The sequence below is a fragment of the Candoia aspera genome, chromosome 1, assembly GCF_035149785.1.
Source record: "Candoia aspera isolate rCanAsp1 chromosome 1, rCanAsp1.hap2, whole genome shotgun sequence".
Taxonomy (NCBI): Eukaryota; Metazoa; Chordata; class Lepidosauria; order Squamata; family Boidae; genus Candoia; species Candoia aspera.
This window is the reverse complement of record NC_086153.1, coordinates 197,253,436-197,267,549: the sequence shown is the minus strand read 5'-3', so window position 1 is coordinate 197,267,549 and position 14,114 is coordinate 197,253,436.

The following is a 14,114-nucleotide window of genomic DNA, read 5'->3' as shown; positions in this document are numbered from 1 at the left end:
TCCAAATTAAACTTGAAAAGACTATGCTGCCTGAAAATACACTTCTGGAAAGTGACTTTTATCAGCTATAGTCAGGTTTCCAAGCTTTGCTACTAATATATGATTTTATTTTAAATACTTCTGGTGCCTTTTAGAGAGTTCTGTTGTCCCTCTGTGGCAGTCATTCCCAACCTGGCACCTTCCTGAAATGTTGGGAATACAATTCCCCTGCTTTCTGGGAATTCTGGAAGATACATCTTGAAAGTGTTAGGTTGGGAAGGCTGTTCTAGAAGGATAACGATCCTAGCCCAGGAGTTTTAAGGCCTTGTTATGCCTCAGAACACTAAATACATGCTGCTTTTTTGAACACTTCCTCTATGAGAAAGTCACTGTTATAACTTCTGAAGTATTGATCGTGTTCTGGGAGGAGCCAAAGGTGGGAAGATAGAATTTAGCAGCTGGAATTAATGTTTCATGGCCTGGAGTCTACAGACTTCACAGATCATCAGCTCCTTCTTCACTGGAGCCTACTTTAGGAAGGAGGATGGCCTTTATTACTATGGTTTCACGGTTCTATAATGATATCCCACAATATTTGCTCATACCGCCAAGTGATTGGGGAAGATGACTGGAGAGAGTCCCATTCAGTCATGGCATTTCATTTATGAAATGCCCTCAATACGGTTTGCCTGATGTCAACTTGGAAATCAGTTGGCACCCCACACAGATCTTTTCATTCACTCAGCTATTTCAGTGTAGAACCCTGAATATAGCATAGCATTGTTCAACCTGTGGGTTTTGTTGTTTTAACCCTGTGGGAATTTATATGTTATTAATTTATTGCATGCCAAATTGAGGAATCTTCAACTGCTGGAAGAGACTTCTGTGTAGAAGAATTGCTTCTTCTAACAATTACCCATGCCAAGTGAAGCTGTAAGGTATTTCACGGAGGCAAATCAGAGTCACTTTGCACAGGCCTTTTATGTCTGTAGCTTCTGGATGCTTTAGAGCATCTTTGCATGTACTGGGACTATAGCTTTCAAAATTCCTCTCTTGGCTGGGGTATTCTGGGAACTGTAGCCTAAAGCCATCAAGAGATCAGCAGGTTGGGAGAAAGGGCTGTAGAGAGCTGGGTGATCCTGGGATCCATCAAGTCTCTGAAGCAGGCACAGCCTCTTACTAACTGAGCACCTTTGCCACATCCAATTCTGCTGGGCAGTTATCCAGGGCTGTGCCACTGGATATGGTGTACCAATATACTATACTTGCAATTTTAATGCTCTTATTTTTGTATATGGATGCCATTTTAGTTTATTATAAACTAACGTCTGAGTTGTTAGCACCAGTAGACTAGGGATAAAATGCATCCATTTCTTATTTTCCCATCCTCCGCCGGGTCCACCTTATTGGTCTTGGCAGTACTTTCATTCTGCTAGACGATCCACATGAAGAGCAGAAGATGTAGAGAAGTACTAGAGGTTATTAATCCCCATGTGCTCTTCTGTGCAGGAAGAGCAGAAGGAGAGATCTACAAACCAGAAGCTATTTCCATATTAAATTGATCCATACTGAACCTTAAACATCTCTAAAGATCATTCTGATATTCTACAATATATAAGCTATATTCTGGTCGTAGTAATAGCAGCAGTAGTAGCATTCAAAGCTGCTCGCTTCGGTGCCACCTGCTCTTGGTGTGCATGCTGTTTGTCAAAATTAAATTCTGCCCATGCAGCAACATTTTTTTTTCATTAATTGAAGGCATGTGGTCATAGCAAAATAAACGTTGTTACAACCAGAAGTTAATGCAAGGCAATGGCTTTGAATTAGTCCAGGACAGGTCTTACTTCAACTTACCAAATGAATGGTTAGATTTAAGCTGTCACTCCTCAGTCCCAGGCCTCCTTAACTTGAGCAACTTGAGGAAATCAATATTGGCTATCTTAAAGTTTCATATAGTATAAAGTTCACAGTTTAATTGTATGCATATTTACTTAGAAGTAAGTCAAGTAAATATATCTAGAGTTAAAGCCTACTAGTATTATATAATGGGGCCCATTATAGAATTGCATAATAATTTATTTTCCACTTTAAGTTCATATGTAAGGTATAAACACCTCTCTTCCTGATTTATAGTAAAATATAAGAAATGAGGGTAAAGCAAGAACGACATAGAGGAAAAATAATTGTTCAACACAATTCTTTTCTGCTGTTACTCCCTAAATGGGAGGTATCACTTAGCAATCTTGCACATTGCCAATACAATACATTCTATAATAAATTTCATAAATTTATTTTAAAGCTCATCATTTGTAATTCTATTTTCATAAGATCATTTGATGCATGAGTCTCTTTCACTTCAAAGACCTGTTAATTGTCTTCACAAAAGAATTTATTCAGGTCCTTGACCTTCACCTGATATAACTGCATCATATTAGCAGAATTAAAGATGATTTAAGTGATATTCAGTCTTATCAAGGTGAGGGGGAGAGAGTCAAAGTGGTCCCTTCACAAACCATGAGCTCCAAATTTAGTGACAATTTCAGCCTCATTGCAATAAGCTTTGATAGGACATAATAGGAATGTGCAAAGTTTGAAGGGGATCTTTTGATTTGAAGGAGATTCAGTCAAACTGCACATTCAAATTGATTTGAGATGTTGGATGACGTAAAGTGCTTTCAAGTTATTTCAGACGTATCTGAAGACTGTTTGGAGATTTGATGGACTTCCTGGTGTTCTCTGACTTGGCAGAGTCTTAGACGTTGTAGCTTTCCTTTAGTATATAGACAAAATTGAACAAGGTTGACTAGTATGATGAACTCCATGACACTGATAGTTTTATTTATTTATTTATTCGATTTCTATAGCCACCCATCTCAACCAGTGTCTCTGGGCGGCTCACAACAATAAAAACAATAAAACAATAAAACAATTACAATAAAAACAATTACAATAAAAATAAATACACATGGCCGCCAAGTAAACAATGTAAGATGTCAATACAACCAAGAAACGGGACCATTACCACACTCGGGGGCCCAGGCCTGGAGACATAACCAGGTCTTCACGGCCTTACGAAAGGCCAACAGGATTGGGGACATCCTGATCTCTGAGGAGAATATTCCAGAAGGCAGGTGCTACAGCTGAAAAGGCATGCCTTCTAGTCCCCATCAGCCGACATTCTTGGCCAATAGGATCCATAGCCTGCCCAATCTACCAGATCAAATTGGATGGGTAGAAACAACTGGGAGAAGGCGATCCCTTAGGTAACCCGGTCCCAAGCCATGAAGGGCTTTAAAGGTGACAACCAGCACCTTGAATTGCACCCGGAAGCACACCAGCAACCAATGCAGCTCCCGTAGCAGCGGTGTTACATGTGTCAAATATCTGACTCCACTTAATATCCGTGCAGCTGCATTCTGCACCAGCTGAAGCTTCCAAATGCTCTTCAAGGGCAGCCCCATGTACAGCGTGTTGCAGTAATCCAGGTGGGAGGTCACGAGGGCATGAGTGACAGTGAGTAGAGCCTCCTGGTCCAGGAATGGGCGCAACTGGCGCACAACCTGAAGGTGTGCAAAGGGCCTCCTAGCCACGGCTGCCACCTGTTCTACAAGCAGGAGCCATGAGTCTATGAGGACCCCCAGATTGCGTACCGGGTCCGTCTGGGGTAGTGCAACCCGATCCAAGACCAATGATGGAAAAACCTTGTCACCGGAAGGCCCACAAACCCAAAGCCACTCAGTCTTGCTTGGTTGAGCTGAAGCCCATTGCACCCATCCAGGCCCTTACAGCCTCCAGGCACTGGATCAGGACATCCACGGTATCACTCAGGCGGCCAGGGGTGGAGATATAAAGCTGGGTATCGTCAGCATATTGATGATACCTCACCCCAAACCATTGGATCACCTCTCCCGATGGCTTCATGTAGATGTTAAATAGGAGAGGGGAGAGAACCGAGCCCTGAGGCACCCCACAAAGTAGGGGATGTGGGCTGGACCTCTCCCCCCCTGTCAACACTGACTGGAACCGACCCCGGAGGAAGGAGGAGAACCAGCACAATACTGTGCCACCCACCCCCAACTCCTGAAGCCTGTCCAGAAGGATACCATGATCGATGGTATTGAAGGCCGCTGAGAGGTCAAGAAGAGCAAATATGGTCGCACTGCCCCCTTCCCGCTCCCTCCAGAGGTCATCTAAGAGTGCAATCAATGCCGTCTCACTCCCATAACCCGGCCTGAACCCTGACTGAAAAGGGTCCAGATAATCCACTTCATCCAGGGTCCTCTGCAGCTGCCACGCAACCACTCTCTCCACAACCTTCCCCAGAAAGGGGAGATTGGACGAAAATTATCCAAGTTGGTGGGGTTGAGCGATGGCCTCTTGAGGAGAGGATGCACCACTGCCTCCCTAAGAGCCGGCGGGAGCACCGCCTCTCTCAAAGAGGAATTAACCACCTCCCAGAGCCAATCACATGCCTCCTCCCGGGCAGCCTTGACCAACCAGGAGGGGCACGGATCCAGTGCAGAAGTGGCCAAACTAGCAGCTGCGAGGGCCCTGTCCACTTCCTCAGGTGCAACCAGATCAAACTCCCCCCAGATAACCATGCCAGACTTAGCCCCTGCAGCCTCCACTGGCCCTGCCTTAAGGCTGGAGTCCAATGAGGAGCGGATGCAAGAAACTTTACCTGCCAGATGCTCAGCATATTCCTCACAACGGCCCTGGAGGTAGACCCCCGAATCACTCCCTCCAAGGAGTGTCCGGGTCACCCGAAACAGGGCCGCTGGGCGGCTATCTGCAGATGCAATAAGGGCAGAGAAATAAATCACGTTTCGCCGCCCTTACCACCACGAGGTAGGCTCTTTATCACCTCTGGAAACCTTGCCTATTGGAACAGCTGTTTGTATGGCATCCTTCTGCAAGAATTTGTTTAGGCAGGTTCACATTGGAGAGAGAAAAAACTATTCCATTGCTCTTTTTCATCTGATTTGCTCTTTCTTGTGAGATCCTTTACCTTTCTTCAAATCCATCGTGATATTTGTCTAATCTATAGTATAGTTCCTATTAGTCTAGGTGTCCTGCCTGTCCTGGGTCTTCAGCAATTTCACTCCTCCTCTTCATGCCACCACCCCCCACCCATTTTTTTTAGTATTGTTTGTCTGGTCTGTCTTGTACTGAGCATGTCTTCTTCACTGCATGCATGAGTCTGAGAGCTAAAGTTATAACAGGCTGTTTCTTTATATGGTATTATATATGCAATGATAACCCATATACTCCTGCTTTTTAAAAAAATGCTCAAGCAGCACATAAAACATCATTCTAAAAAAGGCTAAGTTTATCTATAAATTATGCCAACAAGTCTGCAAATCAAGTTTTTTATTTTTAAAATTGGAGTAGGGCAGTTTCTGCTTTGGTTCAGCACAACTTCTCCATAGGCTTTTTGTTGGACAAGATGGATGTTGCTGTGCTTTCTGTTCTTCATCCCTGCTATCTCTGCTTTCAAGAGAAGTGCAAGAGGAATATTTCAAATAAAGTATATTGCAGTGAAGCTCTTGAAGCTATCTGAAGCTATGCCCTTTATAAGGGTAATGTCCTTTGTAAGGTCTACAATCTCTGCTATTTTGTAACTAGTCACCGAAAAAAATACAGTGTACTATTTAATATATTGCCAGCAAGAACAATAATTGAAAATCAGAGCTTTGTTAATTCTGTGGAGCAGATTTACAGGAAAAGATTATAAGACCTTGTGATGAATATTTTTAACTGGGGACATTTTTGGTAGTGACGTTCAAGTTCTATAATATCTTTTCTCTAGAGGTCAGAGAAAAAAGACTGGAAAGGTAAAGAATCATTTATTTATTAAAAGTTTAATAAATAGTTTAATAAATATTTATTTATAACTATTTTAAACCATTCTGTGCTTGAGGTGGAGGAAAGGTATATAACCAATGGTTACCAGCTAAAAGAATGCCTCTCCTTATTGCACATTTGCCATGAATTTACATTGGTTCAGATTCTGAAAGGATGTAGTATTTCGCTAATAAATCCAAAAGTTACAATCCATCACTGGTGCACTAAAATTCAGTGGCCGGCAGCTGATGGCAGCTTTGCCTTATTGGAAAATCCTTCCACTTGTCTAAGTTAAGACGGTGTTGTTGTTTTTTCTCCTGTCTCTGCCTTCTGAGGATCTGCTTCTAAGGGTAGAGGTTTCTTCAGAACAGAATGGAATATGGATAAAATTCTATCATAGTGATATAGATAACTATGGTAGGATACAACCCATTAATTTCACTGAGTTTAAGCATATTTAACTCTTTGCTGTGCATTGGGCAGAGAGTGCTTTAAACAAAAGTAAAGGGTCATCTCATCAGAACTTCTAGATCTCCCTGTTCCACCTAAAATATCCTAGCAAAAATATATCAGCTGGTTAGAATTCTGAGTATGAAAAGGGTTTTCAGAGCGTACTCTTTAATTCCATTAAATCTGGATTATATTATGGAGTCTGTTGATGTTTGGAATTAATGTGGAAGCTATTAATCTCTCTAGCCTTGGATTTAAAATTAGACAAAGCAATAATTAGTTTGGCACCATCATTTTGCTATCCAGAGAGAAATATAGGTCATAAAACACAAGTATCCATTACAACTTTCTTTCTTTCTTTCTTTCTTTCTTTCTTTCTTTCTTTCTTTCTTTCTTTCTTTCTTTCTTCATTGTTACTAGGAAGAGATACATCAGTGCAGAACTGCAAAAATGAGTGATAGCTAGGCAGAATAAACAGTGTTGGGAACTCTATGCAGACATGGCTCACTCAGTCCAGTTTTTTTACAGCTGTTTGTTTTTGTTATTAACAGTTTGTTCTTTTCCAGCATAAACCTTAAAACAATCTAAATCCCATCCCCATCAATCAGTCCCCATCAATGTTACATGTTTGGAGATTTAAGAAGGTAAAAAAATCAAAATACTTTCTCAGCAATTTATAGCTTATTCTTACATGTACAGCCAATAAACATAATAATAATTGGGAAAATTCAAAGTAGAAAGCACCATATGTGCATGCTCACTCTGAAAACATTCTGGACCTTCAGTCTATGACTTTGGGGTATGAGTCCAGAGCTCTATTCCACAGATGGAGGCCCTCCTTTTATCACATTTGAGAAGAAGTAATACATATTGTCACCACAAAAGTCCTGTCCTTACTGTAAGTCAAGAATCTAAACTTATTGAATAGGATTGCTCCCCCTGACTTTTTTTTTATGACTCAATTTTGCTTCTCATTCAACCAAAGTACAAGTCAGTTACTTCAAAAGTCTGGTCATATTGCTACAGATAGGCTTTCTGGTATATATGTATGTACTGTATGTATGTATGTATGTATGTATGTATAAGCATAATGTGCTCTATGAAGCCTCCTTGGAAGGATACTGATGATCAACCCCTGGAGTTGCTCTTACAACAAGGATTTCTTGTTGTAACTTTTTTAAAGTTTCTTGATCAGCTTTGACATTTGCCCATTCATACATCTTTTTCTGTTGTTTCCAGAACATTTCAGGGCACAACAGTCCCACTAAGTTACACAAGTTAGGAAAAGGGCCTTCTCTGTGGTGGCTCCCTCCCTGTGGAATGTCGTCCCTGCAGAGATAAGGTGGCCTCCACCTTGATGCTCTTCCGAAAGGCCCTGAAGACATGGTTTTGCCAGCGGGCCTGGGGATCACAGATTAATATGGAGTCCATCAGGTGGTTTGTTTGATGTATTGTCACCAGGGGGGTGGGAATATAGTGGGTTTCATATTTGGGGTTTTATTTCTGTAAGCCACCCAGAGTCACCATGAGTGAGTTGGGCGGCCATATACTGTACATTTATTTAATAAGTAAATAAATAGGATCCATGAGATTCCCCCCCCCCTTCCACCCTACTGCCAAGTTGCTGAGTGATACAGAATTCAGTACCTGAAGGTATTCAAAACCATATTAGAATGTCTTAGCACTGATCAATTCACTGTTTATATCTCACTTCACTGAGAGCTAAAAATCTTAACAAGAAACCTAGGGAATTCAAAAGAAAGGGAAGACAACAAATAAGGTGGGTGGACAAGATCAGGGAGATCACTGTTGTGACCTTGGAATAGTTACAGATTACTACTGGGGAAAGGTCGAGACAGTGGGCCATTTGCTCATATAGTCCTCAGTGGCTGGACCTGACTTAACACCTATCTAACAAGAACACAGTTAAAAAACAGAATGTATTGTTCCTGAGTGCAGCTGGAACTGAATGGTGAAACAGATTCGTTGGTAAATGTGTATGAAATTTGTTCCTATCTTACAGGCTTTGAGGGTGTGGAGAACCAGGATTGGAGACTGAGGCAAGCACAGAAAGATGCTTAATGTCCCCTTGTGTTGAAATCCCAATAGAATACTGCCCCCCACCCCACTGTTCTTAGTGCCAGGGAAAATCTTCCACTGGGACCAATATTGATATCATATATTACAGCCCTTATTATGATTCAAATACAGGAGTAGCTTCTGAATCCTGACCTCCCTCTTCCCCCCCCCAAAAAAGTAGGTTGTATTCTGATAATGCAATCTTGAAAGCGCAGTGGGGAGTTTAGAAGCACATTGAAAGCCTAGGATTTTGGTATCTAAAGCTGCTACCCAGCTAGATGATTGCTGGCAGTTTTAATAATTCAAGCAGAGAAACTGGCCTTGTCAATCCCCTGTGCCTGATTTCCAGGTAAACTGGTGAGATTAGGTATTCATCAGTTATCAAAACCAGCCATATTTTCTTACGAAGTATAGCACTGCACACCAACTCCAATGGGCAAAATGTATCTGCTGTCTAATTGTCTCACATAAACAAAGAACACTGCATAATGATGCAAGGTATGTGTAGCTACTACACTATATACCACTACTCAAATATATTTACAAGGAGGAAGAAGAGGAGGTAGAGAAGATAGATTCATTGCTACTGGAGGTGTATGTGTGTGTGTGTGTGTTTATATGTGTGTGTGTATATATAATTTCATAATGCCTTTAAAGCTGGGCTTTTTTTTGTAATAAACGCCACTGATACAAAGTTGCTAATGATAATTATAGAAGTGATGCTGATTTAGTCATTTCAAGAAAGCCATAGAGGCATAATTAGTGTCTGAATGGCCTCAATATTGCATTATTAGGAGGCGAGGGTGAAACTTGAAATGGGAACATCAAGGCTGAGAGAAGAGAAAACATGAAGTACATACATAATTCATTCCAAGATATTATGATAAAGGTTTATAACCAGAAACAATAATTTGCAGAAAGCATCTCTTGTATTGAGCTGACGGCTGCAGTCAATTGGTTAACCTGTTTAAGATCAAACGGCCTTCTCCACTATTCTCAGTAGTATCTTTGTAATAAAGTAACAGCAAACAGACAATGTTTGCTTCTGGTCAGTTTTAAGGAATGCTCAGTTTATCAGTCAAGACTTTAATCTCAAGCTTCATAGAGTACAAAAAGAACATTGATCCTACTGTGTTGTCCTCTAGGCCACAAGGCATGAGCATTTTTACATTCACTTGGTGCAAGGAAAAAAGAAGAGGATTTAATACTCTTGAGTACAACAAATGTCAAAATAATTCACCATGTCTCTCCCCATCTCTTCAGCACCCCCTTGATTCCTTCCTTCCTTCCTTCCTTCCTTCCTTCCTTCCTTCCTTCCTTCCTTCCTTCCTTCCTTCCTTCCTTCCTTCCTTCTGCTGATTCTGCTTCTGTTTCACCATCTCTCAGCTAGGAGTAGCACAAAACAGCCATAAGGCAGGATGTTGTAATTGTGGACGCCTGTTATACCATCTCCCCCATTATTCTACTGTTACTGTCATATTCCTGTTGAATGGGGCAAGATCCATATAGATCCAGTCTGGGAGCCAAGAATTCTCTCTTTGGTTGAGATGCAGCCTAACCAAAAGATGACACTTTCCTCAGGAAGATCAAAAAACGTTACCTGAGGCCCTTTGGTTCTGCGGTAACCGCACCTATGGCTGACCAGTGCCTGGAAGGGGAGGCCTGCTTGCTGCCGCCCCTCTTTCACTATAAACGGGTTTCTCCCTCCAGCCCAGCCCTCTGGGGGGCCAGGAGAGGACGGAAGGGGAGACCCTTGCGCCCCCCCCACCCGCGGTCCGGCTGAATACAGAAAGGAAGCAGGCAGAAACGTTGGGGGTCAGTAGCTCAGCCCAGCTGAGGGGGGTGGTGGACGGTCAGCTGAAACAAAAATCAACCTTATGAAAGGCACCAAAAGAAAACTAGTTTCCACTCACACAACCCACAGTTTACATATAAAAAGCCCGAATGCAATTCTAACTATAGTTAAGTAACTTTCCACCTTGCCTGAGGTCACCCCGCCCCCCGCCCAGCGCTCTGGCCAACTCCCTCACCAAAGACGCACCCCGAACTCTTCCTGCCCCAAACTTGACAGAGCCCCCTTCCGTTCCTCTGTTGGCGCTCGCGGGTCAGGTGACTCCCTTTGGGCACACCAGGCTGGCTTGCTCTTCCAAGGGCCAGCTGCTGCCCACACCACAGTGCCACATAGCCAAAGTTATTATTTCTGGTGAGACAAATTAAAATAAAGAGGACCTGATAAAACCACCCTTTTTTATCTCCAGTAATTGACATTTATTTTGATTTCCTCATTTAACCAAACATAACACAAACATAACCAGCATAACTTTACATAACAATTTAACCAAACATAACCAACTGAATATTCTTAACTGTATAGAGCATGGTGGGTGAAATTGATCCACTCTTTTCCCCTCCCTTCCAAGGTGTCAGAAACATCTCTACTATATGTACCTGAAAAATAAATAGGAAAAATAGTAACCCATGCCGTTCCCATTGTGAATACAATCCAAATATGTTCCTTCTTCAGTTTCTTCTGCATAGCATTACTACTGCAATGCCACCAAAGGAGCTCTCCTCATGGTTTTGGCAACAGCCACTGTGGTATAGCTTATGGAAGCCTTGAGCCTGGCATATTTTCAATAGTATCTAGAGGTCAACAAACCACGTATGACCTGCCTCGGTGTGCTTAGAAATTAGCCAAGATGTTTTTCCTCCCTCCTTCAAAAACATCAGGAGGTAGCGCAGTTGACTTCTGATCCAAACCTTTGTAAGCCATAAGCCCTAAAAATAGAGTCTTAAAAAATGAGAATCCTGACTTATGCTGTATGCATGATGCAATCCTTTATTACCTTGGCAATAGACTGTCTCATTTTGCTGCAGCATATATCGAAATACGGACTAATTTGAATTGCTTCTGGACAAAATCATCCCTTAAATAAAGCAGCAGTCAGGGACCAAGTTAGATATGTAGTATCTTATTTTGAGAACCAGTTTGGTGTAGAGGCTAAAGGGTTGGACTAGAAACCAGAAGACCATGAGTTTTGGTCTTCCCTTATGCATAGACACTGGTTGGGTAAATTTGGGCAGGCACTCTCTCCTAGCCCAACCCATCTCACAGGGTTGTTGTGGGGAAAATAGGGGTGGGAGCATTAGGTATGCCACTTGTAAAAAAATTAAGGTGGGATATAAATCTAATAATAATTTTGGAAACAAGTAAATTATCTATTGTCAAATGAATACACTGAAGTAATTTCTTGACTTCTGTGGAACACATGATTTGCCACTTCTAGTTCTGCTTTGGAAAAATGTAAAAAGTTGCTAGACTTGAAAATGTGGAATTTTCCCTCATTAAAAAGTTGCTCAGCACAAAGGATTCTAAAGATCTCCTATAGGTGTAATTCTATGCATGTCTACTCAGTAGCAAGGGTCATTAAGTGTAATAGGCTTTGCTCCCAAGTTAAGTGACTACAATTTAAAAAAAATAATCTACATTTCATATTAACTGAAGCAGAGATGGGTAATGTATGGGCTATCAACTCTCAGTTATCAGTATAGTGAGAGGTGCTCATATCTGAACAATATCCTGATCACCACTCCAGAGGTAGTGATAGACTCCATTACAGCTTTATGTTTGCATTCCTCTGTATTAATAGAACTCTTTATAGGTTCATATCAAGGAATCTGGTAGTTTACATCCAGTATAAAAACTATGACTTTGTTAATCCCTCCAAATAATTGCAAGGATTACGTCATACCAGTGAATGATATCATCCTTCTTGAGGATATTTTAAAGAGATTTTTGGGAAACCAATGACAAGTTTTTAGTAATAACTATAAGCAACTCTATCTTCCTTAATCCATCCAGAGAATTTTGGTTTTGGGAAGGGATTTAAAATAAATATCCATTATCAAATTTGATGAAGATGCCTGAGAACGAACTGTAATAAATTCAGGGAGGTTAAATTATGATTTTTTACTACAAATACTACTTTACTATATGGGAAAAGTGTCCAAGGGATTCCAGGAGGGGGCCAATGACCATATAAGTCACAGCCTGGCATTCAAGTGCCTGTGAAGATTGGTGTTTACTAAAAGCATGTCTACTTAATTATACATCTCAGAAGGTACAGATCAAAAGAGGTTGCTATTACAGGCATTGGAAAAAGGACAGCCACTACCGTTCAACATCAGAAAGCCAACTGGACACTCAGGGAAGCTTCAATCCTTTTATTTTCCCTTTGGTCCATCTGTATATTATAACCAAAATGTTAAGCCCACTTTATCATACATTCTTTCACTTCTTGTTCTTCTTTTTCAAATTTCAATACAAGTTTATACATTTTAGCAATCACTTGTTCATCATTTGTACACAATTCCATTTCAAGGTCAGTCTTAGAATATTCAATGCCATAAATTCTTTTGTCTACTTTGAATCTTTCTTATAACTGTAAATAGGAAAACCATTGAAAACTATGTCCTTCTGACATCAGTTCTCCTGATTTTATTTTGTATTCCCCTTGACTGAATTCTAGTATCTCACAGTATGTTAATCATTTGTGTTTGCCTATTATTTCTTGTCTATAAAATGCTTCTTGTGCATAGAGCCACAAAGCTATTTTCGGGCACAACCTGGATTTGTATCTATTCCATATTCTCAATATGGCATGTCTAACATAGTGATTTTTAAAATCCACATTAACCTTGACTTTATTGTACCACAAATATCCATGCTACCCAAATCTCAGGTTGTGTCCTTCTAACTCCAAGAGCCTTCTATTTCTCAGCAGCACCCACTCATTCATCCAAACCAAACAGCAAGCTGCAAAATACAATTTCAAATCAGGTAAACCCAATCCTCCTCTTTCCTTTGCGTCTCATAACACCTTATATTTAACTTGTGTTTTTTTCCCTTGCCATACAAACTTAGGTATATCCTTTTGCCACTGTTGTCAAAACCTGTATTGTCTGAAACAAAAATCCCAGGGAAAGCTTTCTCCAGCATCAGCAATATATAGGTTTTTTCACCTCACTAAAGGTACACAACAGATTTTAGGGCACACATACTATTGGTCATTGAAGTAAACAGCTTTACGTCGTTGACAATGTGTTCGCTCGCCCTGCTGTCTACGAGCCAAACAGCATCATCGTCTGTGTGGCTAGCCTTTACTACCGATATCTTACTGCCATCCATCCACCACCTTGGACCCGCCCTAGGCCGTCTGGCTCTGTCCTGGCACTTCCTCGGACACTCCCACTGCAAATGCTGTGCCGATCCGCAAATATAGCAGCGCTTTACGGTGTTCACACTGTCTGTCGCCAGCCGCTGACACTGCTGCGCCGCCTCTCTCTGGCCCGTCTGCACAAGGATATGCTGCTGCTCACGCGCTCTGTCTGCCCGTTTCTGCTCCGCCTCGAATAAGCGGCCAGCCAAATATGAAACGGTAAGCCTCGAGACTCGCCACAAATATGTCCCAGGATTCATCCAACAAGGACAATATTATGTAGACCTTATGTGCTTCGGGAAACCGCATGCCTCTTTCCTCCAAGGCGACAAATAGCTTGCCCATCGCCTGGAGGTGCTCCTCCATGGACTTGCCTGCCTGGAGCCGTGCACGATATAGTTGCTGCATCAGCATAACTTTGCTGCCTGCTGTATCCCGAACATACACTCAGCATAAAGCGTCCCAGCATTCCGCCGATGTCTGTAACCCCCGGACGTGCATTAACTGATCATCTTCCAGCGCGAGTATGATGTTGGCAAGCGC